Source organism: Falco cherrug, chromosome 6, assembly GCF_023634085.1.
Source record: "Falco cherrug isolate bFalChe1 chromosome 6, bFalChe1.pri, whole genome shotgun sequence".
NCBI lineage: Eukaryota > Metazoa > Chordata > Aves > Falconiformes > Falconidae > Falco > Falco cherrug.
This window is the reverse complement of record NC_073702.1, coordinates 40,755,661-40,781,127: the sequence shown is the minus strand read 5'-3', so window position 1 is coordinate 40,781,127 and position 25,467 is coordinate 40,755,661. Positions and strand designations below refer to the sequence as shown.

The window sequence follows — 25,467 nt, the reverse complement described above, 5'->3', positions numbered from 1 at the left end:
TTCAGTTTTCCTTAAATTTCCTTTCTGTACAGAGTATCTTCTATAAATACAAACCAACCTGTTTCCTTGGCTCAGTATCAGGAAAGTAATGAATCATTTCATATAGTGATGTGCTCAAGATGGTATGAATATTTAAAATGTGGATATACAATCTAACTCTAAATAGAATATCTATGCCTGGAATTCCAAAAGCTGCTAGAAATTTTTAAGCTTTTAAAAAAGTATGACTGAAAATACCTAAGTTGTGAAGGTAAAAGTGAGGACTTGAAAGGACTGAGATATACACTGTTCCTTCTTGATTTAATGCAAGTTTTGTGTCAAAAGTTTGTCACAAATTTTAAATCATAACTTATTTTCATTCCTCAGAATAATATTAAAGTGTAAAAGTCTATGGAAATTAATTCACACATCACTGTGTGTGTAAAGTGCATTTATTAAAATTTTTCTGCTTTTCAAATTTATTTATTTATTTCAAATTTATTTATTTATTTCAAATTTATTTATTATGTTCAGTTTGTTTAAAGGCAATCCTGTGATTTCATCTTTTCTGCCTCAGGTTAGAGCATTGCCTTGTACAAAATTAACACGTCTAATTGCATAAATATTTATTCATAGATGACGTTTCAGCTAACTCAGTAGAATCACTTATTTTGTAAAGTGTTGTGGAGTCAGACTTCGGTCTTTCCTTACTAGTAAAAATACAAATCTGTTTTTAAAAATGTCTTACAATATGCAAAATACTTTCTAGCCAGAAAGAAGCACTAAAGTATCTGTTTTCTTATTCAGTGTTGGTTTAATATCTTTAATATTACTTCTCAATTCAGAAAGAATTTCGACTGAAACTCTGCTAATGAAAAAATCTCTAATTTCCCTGTGTATCTCTGAACATGAGCAGTAGGAGGATCTGACTTTAGAGTTCTTCCATTTCTGTTCACAGCCAAGAACAGGAAAGACTTCTCATATTTGCATTTTCCTTGTTTAAACTAGGGATGAATCCAGAATTTGGGGTTGCAGTGTTTTACAAGATTTACAGAAAGTTAATGTGGATCTTCCAGCTAATACACAAACGTTTCAGTGACTTCACAAGGAAAGGGGAAAAACATGGGCTAAGTAGCCTTTAGGACTTACGTTTCTGCTAACCTGGAGACCAGGGTCATAGCCCATCCCAAAAGTTCTTGACTAATCAATTAGCCGAAACAGTATCTCCCAGAAGACACATTCATAGAATGGATCCTGTGACTTTACTGTTGCACAATCCATCAAGCCTTGTTTGCTGGGACCTAGTCAGGTTACAGCCCAGAGCAGTAAGGAATGTGACACTGTGGCATGCGAAGAATGCAGCCTGTTACCCATGTGTGATAACCCAGCCCAGCGTCTCCCTGGCTGTTGAACACATGGCTGACTTGTTTACAAAACGAACCTGAACAAGCCACAGCATCATTGTTTACTTTGCTATTATTCACACCATTCTATTGCATTTCATGCCATTCACCATTTCAGGCCACCGTGCATTAATATATTTATTTGTATATAACAGAAGTGTGCAAAAATTAACAAGTATGAGCCTGAATAAAAAAGGACTATTAAAATCCTTTACATTTAATTTTCAGTCTGTCAACGTATTTCTGAGGTTTCAATAGAGGATGTTCCAGCAGTGACCTGGGAAATTGGTTCTTCTGGTAATGAATTTAGCCAAATGCTTATAATCATTTGAAGTAAACATTGAATAATTAACATCAGCATTGGCTTACAGTTAAGCACATAATGAAGTACATTTCCTAAACTAGGAAGTATTTAAACATGTTAACTGATTTCTGAAGTAGGGGCCTGCAGTCTAAAAATCAAGTATTTTGATTGCTTTCTGTTTTGACTCCTGGACCTTAATTTGAATTCAAAGATTTAAGAGGGCATGAGTATGTTATCTCTTATGTAGCACCAAATCATTCTTTTATCATTCAAATTGTCTTCACGTGGGAAAAAAACAACAATGCATCTTATTGATGCATTGTTTCAGATTTAATCGCTTAAACTGTTGTCTAATGAAAATATTTGCTAAAACTTGCGGCTTATCTGCATTTTGTTGACTAAAGACTGCAAAAGTTTGCAGACAGGAAGCGCCAGCGCTTGCACTGGTAGCCTGTGAACTTTAAGAAGCTCAAAATTTTGGTTTACTTTGGATATTTACCCAGTACTGAGAGCAAGTGAGTCTTTTCAGAATGAGAAATGAGCCTGTAATTTTGCCAAGTAGAAAAGAGTTCAAATAAATCTTCAGATAGATCGGCAAATTGGGAATGGATAGAAAAGTCAACAGAGGAGCCTTTCTGATGCCAGGCTGATAGTTCTGCACTGACTAAAGTCTGTAATTCTCCATTATTGCTGGATGAAGTTGCAGGAAGACACCAGGAATGGAAAGATAAACTACTCACAAGTCTACCCCACTGGGAAAACATGGAATTTATGTTGTCCCTGGTAATTAATGTCTTATCTTACTTACCTAGTTCTACATTTCTTAAGCCTTTTTATGGGAAGAAGGCTCAGGCAGCGACATTGTTTTTCCTAAACTGCAAATGGTTATGTGCTTTGTACAATTCTTCCTGTGGACAGGATTCACTCTGGAAGCAAGATCAAGATTGTCAGAAATGAATGCATATGTAATCTGCAATATCAGCCATCAAAAAGGTAGTTTCTATCTGCCCACGTCCTTAAGCTTATTTGCATAAATGGGCTTACTGGTTTCCTGCAAAAAATAAATTGAGAATGAAGTTAGTGGCAGAAGGCCACTGCAAGCAGCAAAGAAAGAGATTTATCTACTGACATCATAATAATCATCTTAATTAGCTGAAATTTACATCAGTTGTGTTTAAATGAAATCTGATTCTGTATTCTCTTGTATGTACATAATCTTCACGCTTCCTGATAACTTCGAGAAGAACCATCATACAGCATTTCCTTCCAATCCTCTTTCTGCTCTTTCATTTTACTGTTTGTGGGGAAGGAGGGACTGTTTGTCCTTGTTACTGTCATTTCTTGTTTTGTGGGTGATTTCAGTTCTTGGAAAAATAAAATGTTTACTGTGGAAAGGAGATAAATGAAGAAGTATCATGCATACTTTTTCTACATGAATGTTGTAGCTTTTGCATTTTACACAGCTTCTAGTACAGTTTCAGACTATTTGAATATAGTTGCCAATCACAATTAACCAGAGAAAATTACATGGTGATTTTGTATGGTGAACAAATGACAACAGGAAACATATTTCATTTATACTTTAACTTCGACTTCCAGCTCTCATCTGTTGGGTTGAAAAGCCCATTAGTGTGTCAAGTCACCATGCTACTTGTATTTCTTCTCTTTTCCTTGCTTTCATACCTACTTTAAAGTCTAAAAGTTTCCTGATAAAATTGTTGAAACCTGCTCTCCCTTCATACAGAAGCTGATTTAACGTTTTGTACGGGCCGCTGATTTCATCATGTGGGTGACTGTGGTTGCAGAATGAGCTTAGATGATCTTTATCTTACGTCTTTTGGACAACTTAAGGGTTAGTTGAGCAATCTTGCTGCTGATTCAATTTTATATGTTTTATTAACCTCCAAAGCTTGCGTGGAAAGAGAAAAATACTTAAAGATTATTTTTTTCTTGGGCTGACTGATTTTAGAGAACATCCTGTGCCTTATTTGGCTTCTTGTTTGAAGGGGTTTTTTCTGCACCTTGTTTTCTTTTATGCTATTGCAAACAATCCTAGAAACATTATATATAGGTAAAAGTCTGGTATTAATATTACTAAGGACTGTAAAAGTTGATAATCCATAGCTCAACTGATCAGCTTCTAAATAGTAAAAAGCCAAAAAAAAAAATTCTAAATAACTGACACCATGTACTGTACCCATGTGGACTTCTTATATGTTAATTATTAGTTTGTCATTTGAAAATATATTTCAAACTATATTTCCAAGGTAGTGTAGCTCACTGAAAAATTTATGTACATGCTAGTTCAGACATAAATGGGAACTTGCTACCATAGCTAGCAAGCCATAAAGTAAATAATCACTGAGATAATTATCAAATTATACTAACTATACATCTGAAAGAGAGTAGAAAAAAAATATTATCATGGGGTCCTATTTATAAGTGATGCACTTGAATGTTAGCATATTTATCAGAAAAATTCCCAGGTGGATTCGGTGTTTTACTGGAGCCCAATTTGGAAATACGGTAGGCAGGCAAAGTTCACTGATGCTCAGGGCCTTATATACATGGGTTTAAGTTTGGGGTTTCATCTTTTCTGTATTTTTATTTGGTCAGTTGTTTGGGGCCAACAAAAGTTATATGTTTTATTTGTTCTAATCCATATTCTAATCAATCATGGGATTCAGAAATATGGAAGTTATGAAAGAGTATGTTAAAAAGATAGCAATCATCAGGAAAACGTTTTAAAAATGTTGGAGGATATGCTATAATGATGAAATCAGAAGTAGAAGTTATTGAGATGTAATGGTACAAAATCCAGACATTATATGGCAGTTAGGCTCTACTTAATGCAACCTATGATCTACAAATTTGGAAGAAGAAATGAGATTTCATTTCTAGCATACATGCTAAATTAAATTACATCTAACATGCTGACAGTACACTTTTCATTTCCTCATTCACAGAGAGATATTGCATTTAACCAGTTCAGCATGAAGCAATGATGGGTACCAAACAAAAAAAGACCCCAACCAGTACTACTCGGTATTTAGCATTACAAACATTATACTAATGTTATTGTTGTTTAAAATGGTAGATGTCTTTTCTTAGATTCTGTTTGTAGACCTATTTGAACCTCCATTAATTACAATAGAGGACATGCATATATTAATGAGGTGAATTTGACCTCTAGATAGTAGGACTAGGAAACACCTCTTCCTTAGTAATTTACTTCATCTTCCTGAACAAAAGTGGATGCATCTCTTTAATATTCATAGACATCCCTAAAGACCATGGCCTTGTCATTTCCGTGTTCACATGGGCTGTGGTGAAACTGGTCTAATGGCAGTATTATAAATGAAACAGCTCCAGGGAACTATCTCCAGCACTGAAAGCTCATAATATAAAATGGTGGGCTCTGTCCCATACTACTCATTGAGGTCAAGATCTAGAGGTCTAAAAAGTTCATTTTTCCCTCACCTTACTACTCCTATTTTTCCTGAAACCAAACTGTGCTAGCGATTTTAAGATTCAAATAACACTTCTTTCCTGCTAGGTCAATAAACCTTGAAGTGAGTATTGGACTTTTAATGGTACTTTATAAATTATTCTTTAGAGTTTATATTATAATTCCAAACATTCCAGGTATATTTTGTTAGGTGTTTTTAAGATGGTAACAGGATTTTTTTGTTGTTGTTTCAAAAAATAATAAATTAATTAAACTTTGGGAAAAACTCTTCATTTTTTGTAATTAAATAGATTTGGCCAGATCTTCAGCTCATATAAATGCTGTTCAGTCCAAAGAAGTTTTCTTATGGTAGTTGTAGTTTAACTTTATGAAAAAAATAATCTAAAATTTTGTCCTAATATTTTCAAAGATTCTATTTGGCTCAAAAGATGGAAACAAAATGTGCATCACTCAAGATAACAGCTCTGAGGCTCTGAGGGACAGATAAGCATGTTGATTACAGACTCTGCTCTTCAAATTATGGTTCTACACCCTTGATAATACAGTTCAAGAGCTATCTGTTGATTTGCCAACAGAAGTGCACTAAAATGCAACAGTTCAATACACAGCCATCTTTACTTAATTTCAAGCTTTTTAATTGAATGTCAGTCAATTACACAGTTATAATCCATATCTTATTACAAATACAAAGTACTATACACATGCATTTTAAATAGCACATTTTCTTAACGTAAAACATTTTCCTTTTCAGAAACCATTGCTAGTAAGTAATCAATTGTGATTATAGTAACAGCCACAAAACATTTATTACTTAATGTGATTATTTAAATGTAAATAAACAAAATAAAATCCCCCTCCTATCTTATTTTCTATTAAACCAACATTTCCCAACCTTAAATACTTTTCCATGGTGAAGTATTTCTCACCTTCTCATATAAATAAGACTTTTTTAATGTTACCTATCATAGGATTTGAGTATTTTCCAAAAACTAATTAGACTCACAATAGCTCAGCAATCTCATTTATTCTTAACCTCACCTTTTCCACCTTGATCCATGTCCTATTTTCTGCTTCTTAGCTGCTTTGTATAGTGACTATGAGGATACTAATTTGAAGTGAGTTTTCAGCTTTGTTCTGAAAGCTGAGAGAATTGTGGTCAATCTAATATCCTCTGACAGCAAAACTGAAATCTTTTGTTCTGTTTATTGAATTAACCTATATTCTGCTCCCATGAGCTTTGTTTTTCAAATTGATAGATTCATGACTAACACAAAAGAGAGCAACTGAGGATGACAGTCTCCTCACAGAGAAATGTACCCTGCGGTACAGGGGAAAAACATTTCACATTTAGGGTAGAGACTGTATCTTTGGCCGGGTGAGTTTAAAGGATACCAATAATCAGAGTTTGTTGGACTTACATCAAAGTAATGTAAACATCAGTAATTCATTCAGGTAGTTTGCAATGAAAAAGCCATGGCCTAATCTTAGTACAGCTGGCTAGGGTACAGCTTTATAGTCGGTCTCAGGTGGAAAAAGGCCTTTTCCAAAATTGTGAACTAATCCGTCATCCATGACTGATTTCACCATTCTCTGACTGAATGCCAAGTGATCCAAATGGACTGCTTTGATGGCCTAATTAGCTTGAGGATCCCGCAGTATAAGGTGATATGTTGGAAGATGATCACTGTAGTAAAATTTAACAGAGTATTCTCTTCTTCTCTGGTCATTTTCTGTCTTGATGGAATCTGAATTTGTACAATTGCTCTATTATAAGAGCTGATGTCTGTGAAACACTAGGGAAGGTGAAAGCTGAGAATGTTACACACATTAAAGGTAAATAAACCGCATGATGGAACTATTGACATCAGAGATTATGGACTCTCACTGTTATTCCCCAATGAAAATATTCCTGCCAATATAGATGTTTATATTAAGGATGTTTATTTAAAGATATTTTTTTTAAAGTACTCAGAACAGCAGAATTAAACGGAAAAGATAATTCTACAGGCATCATATGCATTTTCCCTGTATTCATGGACTAATTAAGGAATGGGGGAGACTGTGATTCTTTTAGAAAATCAAATACAAAACTCTATTGATGCTTTTTACTATTGAATAGGTACTATGAAACATTAAGAAATTGATGTCCATATTGCATTTTTAATCTGCTTTATGGAATACTTGAGAAGTGTGTACAATATCCCAGTATTTATTTGTAGTAGTTACTTTAAACTATTTCAGGGAACATATGATTGTATATAAAAATACTTAAAGTTCCAGCTGAATAAACACTCACATTTCCCATCAGCTTCAAAGGTCTACAAATATACTCTGTGCACAATTTAAAGTGAAAAATGTGTATTAAATCCATCTGACCTTTTTCATTTTAAATGCCATTCTACCTTATCTAAATTATATATGTTTTGGATCTTTCTGTATTAAAATTCTTATTTGAGGGATGGAAACTTTCTCCACAATATATATTTATGGGCATTCAGATAGGTTTTATTATAAACAGTTATTGTACCAAGTGTGAGTTCACATGTCATGGATCCAGAAGCGTTTCAGAATATATGGCTAGTAAAGCTGTTGTGAATGGCCATTAATATGTGAAATATTATTTCTGGGTGTTGTAGGGGAGACAAACAGAGTTTCATATCAGGGTATACATTTTCTTTCTTTTCAGATAAAATCCAATTACATTCTTAAAGCATTATTTTTTAACTATTATGTTTTTATCAACTATCGTTAAAATGTGGTCTTAAGTTGTTAAATTAAAAACTTAAGCTGCTAAATGAAAGTATATCCACTTGCTGCAAGTACTCATTTAAAAACAAACCAGCATGAATTAAAACCATATAAGCAAGAAATGGTTGTTTGACATAGGAAACTGTTGAAGTGTTGAACTGTTAAACTGTTAAAAAGTTCTGGTGAATATTGCTGATGATGCTGAAGTCAAAAGAACAAATTTTTTTCTTTATGAAAGGAATGTGATTTGCTTCAAAATTAATTGTGTCATGCTAATCCTTCTGAAAGTAAATGAGAACATTTTAGAAATATACTCTCAGAGACAAGAATGAATGTGTTCTGCTTTACATTAATATAAAAAACAATTTCACAACATGAGAAAAAAGTTAACCCACACTCCTATTAACACTTCACCCACGAAAATCAAATCATGGCATTTGATCTTGCTCTCACTGAATTCAATGTATCGAATTTAACAGAAAGACAACCTCATCACAGCTAAGTCCAGCACTGGCCCTGCTGCTCTAATTAGACTTTAACAATATTAGTTTCTTTTCTCCCCTCATCTTTTTACTTCATTTCCCTTGACTGGAGAGCAATTTCATCAAAATGTAGTAGACTAATCATTAACTGGCAGCAGCATATAGACTGAAGTATTAAATTGACAATCACAGCAGTAGGATACCAGAAATTTATAGAAGCATAACAGTTTCTTCTGCTGGTTGTGTGATAATTATTTTTCTGCTCATTTACATCCAAAAGTAATTAAACTCTACAACAAAACTATGTACTGTAGTGTTGGTGCAAAGTCTGGTGTTTGGAGGTTATGCAGAGATTCCATGAAAACATCGTGATGGGAACTGTTGTTCTTTTGTGCTGTCACTTCCTAAAAATTTGCAGAAACATACCGTTGAAAGAATTAGGTCACACAAAATGTGGCCTAAGGGCTTCTCCTTTCCGTTTTTCCCAGTGGAGTTCTACAGCTGATGCGATAAAAACTGTTCTACATCAATAATTTTTTTAGTTTATGTTTCCTGAAAAATTTATTTGGCTTATGGAAATAAACCATCTTTATCATTCAGTGGGAAAATATCCTTGTCTTTCCTTCCAGATCTGGTTTCTCAGTACAAGTGCAGTGGTGTTACAGTACCCATGAAGTTGTTTAATAAATGTTGGCAACTGTAATGATCTTCTGAATCTTCTTCAGATGGTTATAGTTAAGGCTGTGCATTAAAAATACATGTCACAGTGATGTAAGAAAAAGATTACAGCAAACGTTGCTTTCCTCGATATTACAGCTTACATATAAATAAATACAACTTCAAAGCTGAGAAATTTTCTCTCTCATGACATTTCTTACCAAAGTCTCACAGTGTTTCATGTTCACATGTGCCTTTTCCTGTTAGAGGGATAATGGATAGCTGTTGTTCTCTTGTAATTTTGGTACTATGAAAAAGTTATGAGATAACAGCATAGCTAGTACTTTTTGTATTGAAAATAAGCTAATTAATCACTTTAGTGGGCAAAGAAAAGCTAACTCCCTCTCTCATTTAGTCTTCTGAAACTCAGTGATTCACATGGTGAGGCACGAATATAGCTCACAGCAGTATTAGGCCCTTCATTTCTTAATACTTTGTACACGCTTGCCTTGCCTGCTTGCTTCTTTAGTTAGGAAATGCTTTGATATAAATAAACACACTTTAGTCCTGAATTTTCAATTACTTACACACTTGCATGACAGTTTCCTGAATCAGACCTCTGTGTGCTTATGAAACCAAGAACTGCATTTTATATAGCATAAGATTTATCTTATTGAGAAATTTTGCATTAATTTTGTTGATTGCCATTTTCTGAAGGTTAAATATCTTCTTTATCTTTCTTTTCTCCTCCTTTTTCTCAAATTTTTGGGGGTTTGGGGTTTTTTTGGTAATATCTTGCTTAAGCTTACAAGGTTACAGATAATGCCAACATTTAACTTATGTTTGTTCACTTTGCCTTATGGCCACAGCAGTTTTTCTTGAATATTTGGAAGATACTCTTGTGAGTGTGACACAGAAACACCATCTTTATGTAATTTATATAGATTGTGCCCTACAATAACACCTTTAACTGTTATCGCAATACAAAGAAATAAAAAGATGAAGAATACGCTTTTATCACTTTTAGATCAGTTATTATGTCTGTAAAAACATAAACAGCCATAAATAAATGAAGATAGATGCAGAGTAACCATCTGTTAGGAAGTTAGTTCAAGTCAAAACACTTAAAACTTGGCACCGTAGATATATTCTGTATTTAGGCATTTAAATATCTAGCCTCATGTACAGATGTTCTGACTCACTGCAGCCTTCATTTGGGAACTGGTAAGGGCTCAGGATCAGCCCGCTCAGGTAGCTGCCGAAGATTGGATTCAGGTGCTAACCTTTGGGTCCCTCTGAAAACATTGGCACGTGTTCACAGTCTAACAAAAGGTCTGTCTCACAGCTTCTTACTTGCCAAATCATAAGCACAGAGGTCAGAAGAGCCTTTCTCCATGAGTAGCTAATATGATAATTGGGTGAAATCTCCCTGATCATGAAAGATGCAGATTTAAAACCACATAGGCTCAGCATTGCTGGACTTCATTCCTGCTTCCCGGAAGGGTGCTTCCCCACCAGCTTTTCAAACAATTAAAGCTAAGGCAGCCATTGCTGCCCTTAGTCACCTTTTTTTTCCTGACTTCCAAAAACGCAAGGCTTAATGGATCACAAGGTTATTCTGTTCTGTAATTCTTCCCCCCTGACCTCAACTCCCATAACTTTTAAAACTTGTTTTCCAAATTCAGTCAAACTGGAAAAGGGGCAGAGTTTCTGGAAAAATAAGTATCTGGGTAGAAAGGAGAGGTCCAATTTTATGCCCATGATGAGAGAAACGTTGGTAGGGTATACAACACAAAAACAAGCCTTAGCTTATACTATCTTTCAGCTGGTAGAACCTGTAGGGAATGAATTATTACTGCAGAGACCTGTAGCACAAAACCAGCACACGTCCATGGGAAACAGGTATCATTACTGTCTTGTGGCACAACTTGGTTTTAAAGAAATCATACCGTCTTACCCAGAAGGAATGACAATAGGTATCTACCCTCAGGAAAATTTCTGGGCTGTAGCTCCAAGGTGGATGCAAATATTTGAGTCTTGAAGAAAAGCAAGATTTAGACACTGTTCTGCTTGCTGTTGCCCACTTGCTACCTCTGTGGGACTCACTCAGCAGCCCTTCACTCATTTGAACACTGTTCTTGGGGATGTAACTCCTACTTTATGTGGTGAGGTAAGTCTAGTGCAGCTCTACTGATTCTCCTGCAGAGCCCATGGGACAGGTATTAAGTGTTACAATTCCTAACTTGGTCTGAAATTTCCATTCTGACTTTAAGAGATTTATACCATGATGTTGTCTCCTACCCTGTGTCTCTAATCCTGCCTGACTCTTCGCATTTGTTTTCCAAGGACGTGTGAAGTCAGTCTGTCAGCTGAAAATTGTGAGTGCTATCGTTGTTCCTCTCCTATAAAATCAAGTTCTTATTGTACCATTTCCCCTAGAGCTAGAACCATAACCCCTGTTTAAGCCAATCTGAGCCACTAGATATAAATATATTACAATAGTGAGGATATGTAAATAAACTAATATTAGCCTGACTTCTTCCATGACTTCTGAGTATTCAGTGACAGTGGTTATAATCTCTGCCAGAAAACTATCAGCAGTTTCAGGAGCTGTTGAGGCAGATGGCTGAGGCACTAGGTCTAATAACAAGCATGCCTAAAATGACTTACTGACTCTTTCAGCATTTTTTGATGTTAAGTAGAAAGGAAAGTTTATGCCTCTCCAAAATGAGGATATTACCAAACCAGCAAGAGATCTCTGGTTCATGATTTTTTATCCATACAATTAAAAGGAAGGAAGACAATAGAAGAGGAGAGGTCTCAAGCACTGGGAGGCTGTAGGTACCTCTCCTCTCACGAGCTAATAACAGCTTCAGTTCACCTTCTCTATCTTAAAAAGTCAATACTTAAGCTGATATCACACATTCTTGTAGGAGCCCTATACTTACACTAATAAGGTTGACATTCCCTTCTAATCATTTCCTGAAGAAAACTTGTAAGTAGTTGAGAATCTTACTCAGAACTGTAAAGCAAAGATATTGGGTCCTAGCTACACACGTGCAGATAAGTCTGTCTATCTTTTCACCATGTTTTGCTACAAAATGCCAGCCGAAACTCAACAGGCTCAGATGTAACATTTATTGGCATCCAGTGGGATACTTTGAATTACACTACAAAATAACTATGCTAATCCATAATGCATATAGTAATATAAATCGCAACCTTTATGGAGCATACTTAAGAACATTAACTAGCCAAATGGCTTCCCTTCCTCCACTTTTTACTTATCAGTGAAGCACTCAATAAACTTTGGCTGTGGTAGGCTAAGTGATTCAGGAAGAACTTTCCAGATATTGCCATTCAGTGGTGAAATTTCTTGGTGACTCATGAATAATTTTGTTCACATGAATTTATGGAAACCAGTATATGTTATTCTTTTCCCTTAAAATAACATCCCCTAGTTTCTTTCAAAAGTCATCATTCTGCACTAGCTGCTTTTGTCCAAAAATGCTCAGTGATAATTTTCTGAAGCAGAGTTTGTTACTCCTGAGTTAGTGCTTCCATAGGTACCAATTCAGCACTGCAGCTGCAGAGTTGGATCAGAGACCAGTAAACTCACCGCAGTGATTAGCATTGAACAATGTAAGAGGTGAAACAGCCGTCTGTGGCCTGCTGGAGGGAGGCGATAAAGAAATATTGTGAGATGTTACTTCTCCCTTTCCTCTGGAGGCTGACCCTATCCACGGAGCAAGAAGCATTTCAGGAAAACTGCAAGAGAGTATTACTCTTGAAATATGTTCCACTTTGATAATAGTCATGCTGTCTTACAGGTTATCTTTTCAATGTGTTCCAAATTTATCCAAAAAAATGCCCTCATTACTTTCCTTGATAGGAATGGCCATCTCATTGTTATTAATGTAAAGCTAGTTAGAATGTGTGCATGTATTCTCAAATCATCCAAGTGTGAGAAAGCATATTTAAGTTGCCAGGGAAGAATTTTCTTGACAGTTTTTTACTTCTGTTCATTATAATACATGAAAATGCAAAGTTACAAATATTCAACCACATTGGGCTCTGCCACACTATTTAACTGGTTTTTTGGCTGCTGGTTATAAACCTCTAGGCTAGCCTGAGTTGACCAAGAGCATTCAACCCTATTACTTGGTTCCCTTGACTCTTCCTCCCTGTCCTGACATTTGTGCGTGTGTGTTTATGAGCTGTTTTCCTTCTGAAGTTGAACAGTTATAGGCTTGTCAGGCACCAGGGCTGGAAAGGCTGTAAGACAGGTGAATGATGAATAAAAAAATTAAGAATGCAATTACCAAATGTAGCTTGCTTTAGCTACATGTTGGAGAATGTAAGTGGTCATATTTGCCAGGATTGGCTGGAGAATAGCAAGTTAAAAATTTTCTAGTTCTGTGCCTTACTGCTCTGGCACAGCAACATGTGAGAATAGCAAACACTCAAATGACCACTGCAAGGGAGATGAACTTGCTGTAACTAGAACACTGCCATCAGCCTGTAGATACATAATATTTTCAGCAGTTTAGGACAGGCAAATACAAATTCATCTGAGAAGCAAAGATTCTTTTTCAAGCTTTACTGTTCAGGTTCACTACTTCTTGCAGTGAAGTGAAAGGCTATTAAGAAAAGTGTTACAAACTGAACTAGAAGTGCTGCATTGTTAGCAGTTGGATATTTTCTACATGATGACACCTATACAGATATCATAAAGGTATTACTAGTGTTAACCAGGGTCCAATTTACCCTGCTGAGCATGTCATATATCCTGTTGACACTCATAAAAGCCATTTTTACTTCTACACATAGTCCCAGAACAGATAAGTTTAAAGGCCTTTTTCAGTAAATGTGTAAAAACAAGTACAGCCTTAAGAGATTAAGTGTTTATGGATGATTGCAGTTCGTCAGGTGTGATGTGAGAAATAGCAGCATTATTTTTTGCTATATTCATACATGCCAACACAAAAATTGTATCATGGACACTATAAATCAGAAAAATATACCCTTAATTCTTTCTCCAACAACTAGGACCTATGATCACTTTTTATTTTTTCAGAAAAATACTATCTGGAATGAGGAAAAAGGTACTGAATTAGCGGTTCTTACTGGAACAATACCATTTTCTTAAAATAATGAACAAAATTAATGAAGCAAAATAAAATAAGTATATAATTTTAGAGAATTTTTTTCTATTAACATATTGTAATATATATGAATAATAGTTTTATCTAAAAAAAATGCTATTTCCCATCCTATTGTGTTGTGTGCAATTACTTCTTTGTTCTGAACAATTGTATTTAAGCATCGATAAAACGCTTGTGTTTTAAAAATTTAACACTGCAATACCTTTGTAAAAAAGTTAGGTGTACTTTTTAAAAACAGTCTAGAGTCTATGATACCTATAGCGGCATAGTAAATAATGATTTTATATTGGATAGTAAACGAAGTAATCATACACAAGTTGCATAAGTGGCAAAAACCCAAATGGTTTTGCTGTGTATTGCAAGAGTGTGTCAGTCTGCTAAATCTCAGTAGGTGGTCTAAGCACTGCATCAGGTTACTGGAAAAACATGTAAATATCTTGCCTTTGTCCATACATACTGATGTTATCAGAAGAGTAATTTAAACTACCATTGCAATTCAGTTTCTTTCTGGTTTTTGGTTGGTTTTGTTGTGGTTTTTTTTTTCAATTTCAGCTAAGTGGTTCTTCTTAGACAAATTAAAATAGACAATTCAGAAGCTCACAGTACCAGCATGCTGCACTATTTGAGTCCCTGCAGTCTTGATGACAAGCTAGATAAATAAGCAGTTGTACCTGAGATGTTTGACTTTTAGTAACCATTGAGGTGGGCTATGCAAGTTTCACAATGTGCCACCAACCAATCTCCCTTTCACTGATTTATCTCAGGAAAAATACATGTTCAGAGAAACACATGGTTTCTCAGTTCATTTAATATCAGTAAAAAGTGCTAAAGGTTTCTGTAAAGGAAGTATTTAAATGCCAATATTTAAAATAATATTTACAAAATTAGCTTATGGCAGAACAAGATTTGAAGAACTCAGTAAGCTATACTGGAGAACTCTCATCCCCATTCCTCACATAACTCTTTCTTCAGCTTACTGCTTAATAATTTCAAATCACAAAAAGATGCAAAGGTTAAGTTGTTTGGGATGACCATCTGCTGTATTTTCTTTTTGTTCAGCTATAGTGTCATGCTAGTAATAGTATGTCCTCAATAATGTGTGTACCACAGAATACAGAAGTGTCTTCTTGGCATTCAACATACAGTCTCTTCAAGAATCGCTTCAGAAGACTGAAGTGATGTACAAGAAGAGTAAGTTTCTATAATCTGAGATACTGGCTTTTTTGCATGTATCTTTATTTCCTCCACCTACAAGAAGGGCTGGAAGGTGGATCTAGGGAACTACAGGCCTGTCAGTCTGACCTCGGTGCCAGGGAAGGTTATGGAGCAGATCATCTTGAGCTCTATCACACGCCACGTAGAGGACAACCAGGCAATCAGACCCAGTCAGCACTGGTTTATGAAAGGCAGGTCCTGCGAGAGAAAGGCCGTGGGTGTTGTCTACCTAGGCTTTAGTAAAGCCTTTGCCACCATTTCCCACAGCATTCTCCTGGAGAAACTGGCTGCTCGTGGCTTAGGCAGGTGCACTGTTTGCTGGGTAAATAACTGGCTGAATGGCCAAGCCCAAAGAGTGGTGGTGAATGGAGTTAATACCAATGGTGTTCCCCAGGGCTCAGTACTGGCGTTAGTTCTATTTAATACCTTTGTCAATGATATGGACAAAAGGATTGAGTGCACCCTCAGTAAGTTTGCCAATGACACCAAGCTGGGGGGAGTGTTGACCTGCCTGAGGGCAGGAGGGCTCTGCAGGGGGATCTGGACAGGCTGGGCCGATGGGCCAAGGCCAATTGTATGAGGTTCAACAAGGGCAAGTGCCGGGTCCTGCACTTGGGTCACACCAACCCCACACAGCGCTACAGACCTGGGGAACAGTGGCTGGAAAGTGCCTGGTGGGAAAGGGCCTGGGGGTGCTGGTCAACAACCAGCTGAGCATGAGCCAGCAGTGTGCCCAGGTGGCCAAGAAGGCCAACAGTGTCCAGATTTGTATCTGAAACAGTGTGGCCAGCAGGACTAGAGAAGTGATGGTGCCCCTGTACTTGGCACTGGTGAGGCCACACCTCGAATCCTGTGTTCAGTTTTGGGCCTCTCACTACAGGAGGGATGTAGAGGTGCTGAAGTGTGTCCAGAGACGGGCGATGGAGCTGAGGAAGGGTCTGGAGCACAAGTCTGATGAGGAGCAGCTGAGGGAACTGGGGTTGTTTAACCCAGACAAAAGGAGGTTCAGGGGGGACCTTGTCACTCTCTACAACTACCTGACAGGAGGCTGTAGGGAGGTGGGGGTCAGTCTCTTCTCCCAAGTAACAAGTGACGGGACAAGAAGAAATGGTCTCAAGCTGTGCCAGAGGAGGTTTAGATTGGATATTAGGAAAATCTTCATTCAAAATGTTGTCACCATTGGAACAGGCTGCCCAGGGAAGTGGTTGAGTCACCATCCCTGGAGGTGTTTAAAAGACGTGTAGATGTGGCAGTTTGGGACATGGTTTAGTGGTGGGCTTGGCAGGGCTGTGTTAATGGTTGGACTCGATGATCTTAAAGGTCTTTTCCATCCTAAATGATTCTGTGGTTCTATGATTCCCAAAGCATTACAGCTTTCCTTATTAAATTCATTTTATTGTGAGAAAACCTCAGTCATTCAGCACGTTGGGCTGGATGCTGCTGAGCCTCTTGCTTTCTTCATACTTGGGTCCCTTTTGAATCACAGGTTAAGCAACAAAAGGTGTCAGTATAATTTAAACAACAAGAATCATAGAATCATAGAAGGCTTCGTTTGGAAGGGACCTTAAAGAGCATCTAGTTTCAACTCCCCTGCCACGGGCTGGTACACCTTCCACTAGATCAGGTTTTCCATTTAGAGTCACTAATGAAGTGGTTGTTCTTATTCACTTAACTTCACACTTAATGCAAGGAAAATGTTGGAAAAGATAAATACGAGACAGTTTTGTTAAAGATTCCCGAAGCTTTAAAAAAAATCAAAAATCAGACCATATGTTGTGTATATGCGGTTCCTATATTGCTTTCAAAAGGCTTCAACTTTCACAATTCAAAAGCTGTGAATCTGCAAAAGACCACACTTAGGGGACACAATTTTTCTTTTTTATCTGTTTGACATTCTTGTAAGTAAAGACTACACACTATGATACATTTTAGTTGTATAAAAATTGGCTTTTTTCTGTTTGCTTGAAAAGCTATAATAAATTCAAATGTATGCTTTTCTTAATATAAAATGAATAGCTGTTAACTAGCTTTTGATAAGTATTTATTTTTATGTCCTTCATGTTCACCATAAAAGGAATGCAAATTCCTATCTTGGGAAAGTAATTTTTATTTTTTTTTTTTTTAATCTGTGATATGTGCTGATCCAACTGGAAAAAGTCAGAAAGAAACAGTAATCAGATTAGTCAATTTACTTAAAAAAATATGTATTACAAAAATTTAAGGAGACATCCTTATGCTTGTAGTATAGATATTTAGGGGAGCAGAGTGTTCCTTTCTGTCTGGCTTGAGGATAAAAAAGCACATTCCAGTTTCAGTGCTAGCTGTCCTTTAAACTGCATAAATTCTGTCCTTGTCCCACAGCAGTGAAAGATATCTTGGCAAACCCACATATTCATTCATAGCTTTCATCTCCTTGTCCCTTCTCAAATCTCTGCTAAAACACCCTCTGTTGACTTTGGGTTCTTGGCTATTTCGCTTAATTAGGGAACAGAAAAACTAGAAAACTGGCAACGTCAGGCATATCCAGCAACTTATAGGCATATCTAACAACTTGCTCCCATAATTTTGATGGGATTTTTTTAATACATTGACCTAGTTTTTGTATGGTTGCATTCCAATGACAATAAAGGCCTCACCCTTCTGTCACAAAGTTATGGAAGCAGTCTTTGAAATCATTTAGTTGTCAATGAAATTTTTGATGGGCAAGCTATACCAAATAGGGTCTTTCAATGGCAATGACTTTAAGCAGTGAATTTAGACAGGACAAATTCCATTACTATGTGACAGATGTACAAACATACCAACAGTTATTAACACAAAGTAATAAATTACTGAGCTTTTTGCTTGTAAAGAAAAAGCTAGGGATTTTCCTTAAAAGGATTTTGGTTATATTAATGAGAATCTTCCAGTGGGGGAAGGAGGGTGGATTGTCAAGCACCTTGAGTTTAAGTATGAATAAACTCAATGTTAAAAATTGGCTGTTGTAGGATTGCATTTCATGTTGAAGTCAACGATCTTTAAAGGATTTGGGGACTTTAAGCTTTGTCACTGTGAATTAAATTAAAAAATAATTTATGTTTATTCCACACATATACAAAGATTTGGTTTTCTTTTAATTCTTTTCAGGTTAATTATGCTATATTTGGATGAGAAATTAATGTGATGAACAGATATATTTCACATCAGTCCAGCGAAGCTATGCAAATTTTGCATACACACACATGATTTCCAGCTAAAAAATAGTATTTACTTTGTACTAGCTTATATACACTCAAAACAACTGGAAGAACATCAGATTCATGTAAGCAGTGTAACTTTTCTTGCATTTTAAGCATGATTTGTGACTAATGTATAATTTTTGAACAGCAAACAGTGTACCAAGGCCACAGAGATCTCAGCCTCCAGGTTCTGTTCCCCTGTTGAGCACGTTGTTTATCTAAGATTATTTAATACTACTTTGTTTGATATTGATCAGTAGCACAAACATAGGCAAACTTCAAAGTCTAAATTTATTGGAGAAGTTTAAGTACTTATAGAGGAAAAAAACCACAACAATATTCTCTTATTTTTTACTTTATTGGTCAAAGAGTTTGCTAATATAATTTGTTACAAAAGCTGTGATTTCTTTTTTGGTTTTGTAATTCTATTTGAAAAAAGAAAAAAAAAAAGTTCTGGGCTTAGAAAGGATTACATCTGATGTTGCGAACATTTCCTGGAAATGGAAAACTGTGATAACAGCTGCTGTCTTGGCTCATTTTCAGTTGGTTTTTTTTGGTTTGTTGGCTTTGGGGGTTTTTTTATACTGCAGCAATTTACAAGTAGTTACAGCTATCTCTAGTAGGCTTACATCATTAGTAAAACATTGTAAGTCAGTCAAATGCTTCCTTTCCAATCAGAGCACTTCCTCCACTTACTGAATTGTTGACTTTCTGAACAGTATTTATAGTAACAGCACTTACATTTTAAAATAAATGCTAATTTATGAAATAACTAAAAGCTAGCTGCATATGGAAGATAACTTTAGACAGAATCTGTATTTTATGCTAAAGCAAAATACCTTCAATGAGAATCAAGGAAATCTTGGAAGCATCTTAGATAGATAATACCTAGCTGATTTATATCAAAAGTATAAAATTGTTTTTTTCTAAGACCTATGATAAGCAGAAACATCTCTGTAAGAGTGTTCTTTTAGAATTCCAAGCATACGTGTTTCTTCTTGGATTGAAACATTCTTCTGCAATCTCTGCAGTATTGTAGCATTGTAAAGCAATAAACACTCTGTACTAGTGATGAAAAATAGAAGGAAAAGCCAAGTAAAGCAAAAGACAAGGAACTCTTAAGTGTTGATAGTGTCAAAAAACAGGTCTGTGCATATTCAAAGATTTGGTCTCCTTGAGGTATATTAATACTTTCACCTTTAATGTTTTACAGTGTTTTGAAAGATACATGTTAATAATTTTAAAAATTATGTTTTCATAGTTTCAAATCAGAGTGTTAATGAAATTTTATTAATTTTTCAGTCAAATCTATGTCTCTTTCTTCAGTATATGATTAAGCTTTCAGAAGCAACATTACGTATGCAGGTTAGAATCTGTTACCATGCTAGAAGTTTAAGTTTGTTTTGTATCAAAACAGGTAATAATTCTCCCTGTGAAGTTTGTGACTTCAGCAAATCCTCCTTTTCCAAATGCGTTTTAATATTTCAGGAGTAGCACTTCCCTTCATCACATTTGAAATGGCTGGTGAAAAGCTGTGCCAGCTCCAGGGGATCTCTGCACCATTTCTTGTTCTGGGATTACTCTGCGCTGAGCAGCTACAGATATTTCACCCTGAGCAACCTGACCTAACTTTGAAAATGGAGCTGACTTTGAGCAGGGCATTTGGACCCAACGGCTCCAGAGGTTCCTTCCAACATAAATTACTCTATGAGCTCATCTTTCCAGTGCTCTAGCTTTGGGACTGGCCTGCGTGAGGCCAGTTTGCGCTTCTGTGTACATATAATCTAGACGTGTCCTAAGAAACATTTGGAGCTGGTGCTCACATTGCTCTGAGCCCTCAAGAATGGAACACTGGGTGTTCTGTCTGGGTTAATAACGACCAGTAGTCATAACCTCCTGGTGGCTCTTCCTTCACCTGAATGAAGTTAACCGGCAATCTCTCTCTTTTTTAGCAGACAGGGGTTTTTTAGAGTCTTACCCTGTGACTTTTCATAGACTTCAATTAAATGAACAGGGAGACCGAACTACCTCATGCTTCCTGGAGCTGGCAATTTCAAAGCACAGCTCTGAGTCACGGCAAGAGGAGCGGTGCAGAGGAGCCCTCCTCCCTCTCGCCACACTGACTCATCAGGGGCTTTCATTTTCCACTGGGTCAGGAAGCCAACACCTTTTATGACAATTAAACTAATCCTAACGAGAGGAGTTTAAAAAATCAATTAAGCTCTGAACTGTACCTGAGCAGTGAACCTATGCGATGTGGATGCTGTCATAGATGCATGTCAATCTATAGCTGAAATCAGCTTTCATTTATTTCCTGGTATTGATGCTGACTCCTAGAAGAAAAAAGTCCTGAAATTTTCCACCAAATATTATAATGCTAGTTTGTACTGCTTAACTGTATGTTGTTCCGTGACAAGCTTTACTATAGAAATACAGTTCAATACTGAGAAATATATCTGCACTTTACAATCCTATTACTGTTGGGTTTTTTAAGTAAAAATCCTACTCAGTTTAATGGTTAGCGTGCTGGATTCCTGTAATCATTTTAATTGCTGAAAATACCTGTGGGTTTAACTAGGACGAACTGAGCAGCTTAAAAATTATTTTCCTGTAGTTCTATTTTACCTGTGTTTTATTTTCATCATCTACAATAAAAAGTCAAAAAGCATGATCGGTGACTGATTCCTCCCATGACTTGTTCCAAGACACTGTATCTCTGTTTCTCAGGATTCAAAAAGGGAGGAACGATGCCTATCATCTTTCCAAATGGTTTTATCAATTTGTGTACAAAAAAACCCCCAAAACCATTAAACAAGAGCGCTCTGTTTTTAACTAGTAGTAGTTCAAAAACTTCTGCTAGGACCCACTTGTTTTGATACAAGCTGAAATATATGTGTGCGTATAAATGCACTTAAAACTTCATCAGTAAAGAATAAAGGAATGGCCTTTGAGTTACAATTTGACTGAAAACTGCTTAAGCTGGGCACATGAGGTTTCCTTCTCAGTCTCTTCAGAAATGTCTTTTTAAGTATTATTCCGTACTCTAACAATAAGCATTTGTCAGACTCTTAACATTTGGGAAAATTCTAATATCCCAAGATCTATGACATCCCTACAGTAACAGGTGTATGAAGCTCTGGATTTATTTTGTGCTTTCTGTGAAGCAGAACCTTGGGAACAACCACCACCAGGAGCCAGATCTGGTGTCTGTGAGGTACCTCCAGAGAGGTACGATGGCATATTTGGGGTATTAAACCCCCTCTTTTCAAGATCTGGCCTGCCTTGAAGTGAAAATTAGTAAACTGAAAGAACATCTCGAACACTTTCAGATGCTAACAAACGTCCGGAGATAGGAATAGGTCTGACTGAGCTTTAGGGGTTGTTTACCTTTCTTATCCACTCTAGGACATCAAAACTGCCATATCAAGCTCTAAATGTATTGACAGAAACTTGCTTGCCCTTTAATGTGATACAATTTTGTATTTGCAGCATTAGCCTCATGAAATTTTGAAACGCAATGAGATGGAATACAAATAACACTAGAGTTTCTTTAATATCCTGAATCATGACTAGACTCAAATACAAATCAGGTTTTAAAGCAAAATTCAAACCCTTCTCCATTCCCTGCCAAGCACTGAGTTCAGTCCCTGAAGGTCTGAGCGGGGCTTCCTCGGCTACGGCAGCTGGCACCGACAGCGCTGAAGGCAGGGCAGGGAGCGCCGCGCCAGGGCTTGGCATGCTGGGTGATTTCATCAGCCCGCACAGGTCTTGACAGGTGCAAAGCTTTTCACTTCACTTTAAGGACCATGAAACCCTTGATGCATGATCTAGGAGACTGGGAACTAACTTTTTGATCCAGGAAGGCAAAATGAGATCTTTTCCTCATTGTAGTCCTCTAGATTTGTATTAGTATTCCTTCAATGTATTTCTTCTAAACACAGAAACATTTGCTCTGAAAAGTGTTCTTGATGCATGCTGAATTTGCCAGACATCTCACTTTAAGACAAAGATATGACAAATGTGCTTCCTAGCGTTTTCATGTTGATTTATTCTCCCTCACAAAGGACAGCTTCATAAAGAGCTCGAATCAGATCCATGTTCACACTTTACATGTGCAGCATTTTTGTAGCTGACAAAGTCAGCTTCTCAGGCAAACTGGCTTGGAAATAAAGTCAAATGAGAGAAGGGCATGCAGAGACTGCCATACTTCGGTAGCTAATTTTTTCCAACTAATCATCATTATTATTATGACTAGATATTTACCCTTAGGTGCATTGGGAAGATCATTCTGACTCATCCATTTAGTAGATGTTGTCCTGTTGGGTTAATGATTATCTTTTTTGTCTGAAAGATTTGTTAATTCTTATAACTGCATAGGATAGCTGTTTTAGTACTTACCAGGTGACCTCGATGCTGACATAACCTTTCTGGTACTGTTGATTGTAGCTTGTGTCATGGCATCAATGTGAATTACGGCTGTCTTGAGGATACAAACCTTCATATAGCACAGATGGTCTGTAGGAAAAAAAAAAAACGTAATGACAATCTGCACATCACACATTCAGTCTTCCCTTACAGACTATTTCCTTTATCATTGCCTCATTCTCTTAGGCACCATTTAATCAAGCATCTAAGGCATCATATAGTGTACAGACTATGTTCTATAATAAAGGCTGTAACATGGGATTCTGGAAAATACCTCCGCTACCAGCATTATCATAGCATCTTGTCAGCCTCCTCAAAACTTGCTTAGCAATGTATTACTATTACTCCCAGAAAGCTGAGGTTTTTACTACGTCTTTGAAAGAACTATGAAAGCTGTGTAAGCTCATTAGCAAAGCCTGTGTGTAGGCTTAAAATAACAGGTAATAGACAAATGGTTGGAAAGTTGGTAATACCTTTACATATTTGCCAAGACTTAGGTCAAGGTTCAGGGGTTTTGTTGCTCAAACCAGTGAAATCAGAAATACCTCCAGGTGTTCTGGGGAGTGCTGGCAGTGCACATGCAACACAAGTGATGAGGCACAGTCGATCTCAGTTGTTTCCTGCAAAAGCAAACCATGTGTAGACTAAATTGCTCTCAGTTGTGATGTGCTAGGCTTTTTGCATTTGTATTCTGTATAAGCCAATCCTTTTATTTAATAGCTCTTGGTGTTTTCTGTGCATTCTCATAATCTGTTATTTCTAACATTACAGTAAATTCATTGTAGTAAATTTTGATGTCACAACCCTGGCTTCTCATGTCAGTGAAATAAACAGTTAATATACAAGAAAGTATTTGTATGCTTGAGAGTAATTATCTCAAAATTTACTGCCTTTTCACTCAGAAGGCCAGTCCTTGTTTGTCCCATCTGTATTTGTGTAAACATTTTACAAAAAGCAAAGTGACACAAATGTGTGTCAGCAGTTTGACAAATTGATATACACATAGTGAACTTGGAGTGCAATCTGATATTTTACAGGAAAATACAGCAAAAGGATGATTTTTACCTGTTGTCATCAGCTCCTTCTTCATGAGCATGGTTCTTCAGTTTTTACTGGCAACAAAGTCAAAAACTTCAAATCCAGATCCTTGGGCTTAGATCCAGGAGAGGATGTGAGGATGGGTGCAGTTGTACACCTACATGCCCCTGACCTGGAGATGTGGAGGCAGCAGTGGGGTCAAAATCTACCCTTGCCCTCATGTGTGCTGAGTTTCTAATGTGAAACCAGGCACTACCCAAGAAGTTGCTTGCATTATCTTGAGAAATATGTCCTTTGCTGGCTGGCTGAGAGTGTCAATAAGCAAGCAGCATTATTGGGGATGCTGAATGTATGACCTGGGCACATTGCCACCACTGCCCAGAGTGAGACCACTGAGGGATTGCATGTGGACTGTCCTACAGCACTGTAACAGCCGCTGAACTTGGCCACTATATTGCACCCGATCTGAGTACATTATGCTCCTACCAAATTATTTTTTCACCTAAGTCTTGGAATATATCCATATTAAGATAGTTTTCAGAATATTGATCTAAACCAAAATGAAATATATTTTCCTCCTTTAAATCTCTGAGCATCATTGCAGGTGAAGTTGTTTCTTATTCTTGTATTTTCTGTTACAGTTGTTCACGCTGACTTTTTTAAAGAATTATGCTACGTGCATATGGATGTGTGTCACCCTTCTAGTCCGTGTTAGAGAAAGCAGCAGTAAATGTTACTGCATCTGGGGGCCACAGTACTTTGTCCTTTTGACACTGACTTAATTTTGCACATTTTTCAGGGAGCAGAAATTGAATGAGAGCTGTTTTATATTGCAAATCTCTCTTTTAGGCCACATGACATCTCCTCTAACAGAAACAACATAAGTGTGTGAATATGATGGAACATGGAACAATCCCAAAACAATACCTGTTTAAGATTTCAAACCATAACGAGTCTAGCTTAAGTCACATTTTGTAGATAAGCATTCATGCCTCTGGCAGTAGAATTTTGTCCTAAATAAACAATATTAGAAATAAAGAAGTAATGGTTTTAAGAGATTAACAGTGTAAGAGAGAGTCCATGTTCATCTTATAAAAGAATGTTTGCTTTATTGTTATTTGGATTTTTGCTTAGCTACTGAAGTTAACGAGTACATAAATTTTGAAGGCATATGAAATCGGAGCCTGAGCAGCGCCTTAAAGAGATACCAAAACCATCCTGTTTTCAAATTCAGCTCCGTTTAGTGCAACAGAGTGAAGTTTCTAATAGAGGCACAGTGACTGACCAGCAATTGCAATATCCTGTCATCATTTCAAAGCATAACAGTAAAATTAATATAATTCTTGTTTCTTTCTGTTTTATTA

At 36.7% G+C, this 25,467-nt stretch overlaps 1 protein-coding gene and 1 long non-coding RNA gene across 4 annotated transcripts in view; one reads left to right on the top strand and one right to left on the bottom strand.

Moving 5' to 3' along the window:
- Nucleotides 1-25,467, top strand: part of PACRG (parkin coregulated) — a 250,937-nt gene that overhangs the window by 224,716 nt on the left and 754 nt on the right. The window lies entirely within an intron of this gene.
- On the bottom strand, nt 5,804-25,464 carry LOC114016892 (uncharacterized). Its single transcript, XR_008732815.1, has 4 exons — nt 24,131-25,464; nt 23,539-23,685; nt 23,039-23,155; nt 5,804-9,126 (listed from the first exon to the last, which is right to left on the bottom strand). It is a non-coding gene; the product is annotated as an uncharacterized LOC114016892 (long non-coding RNA).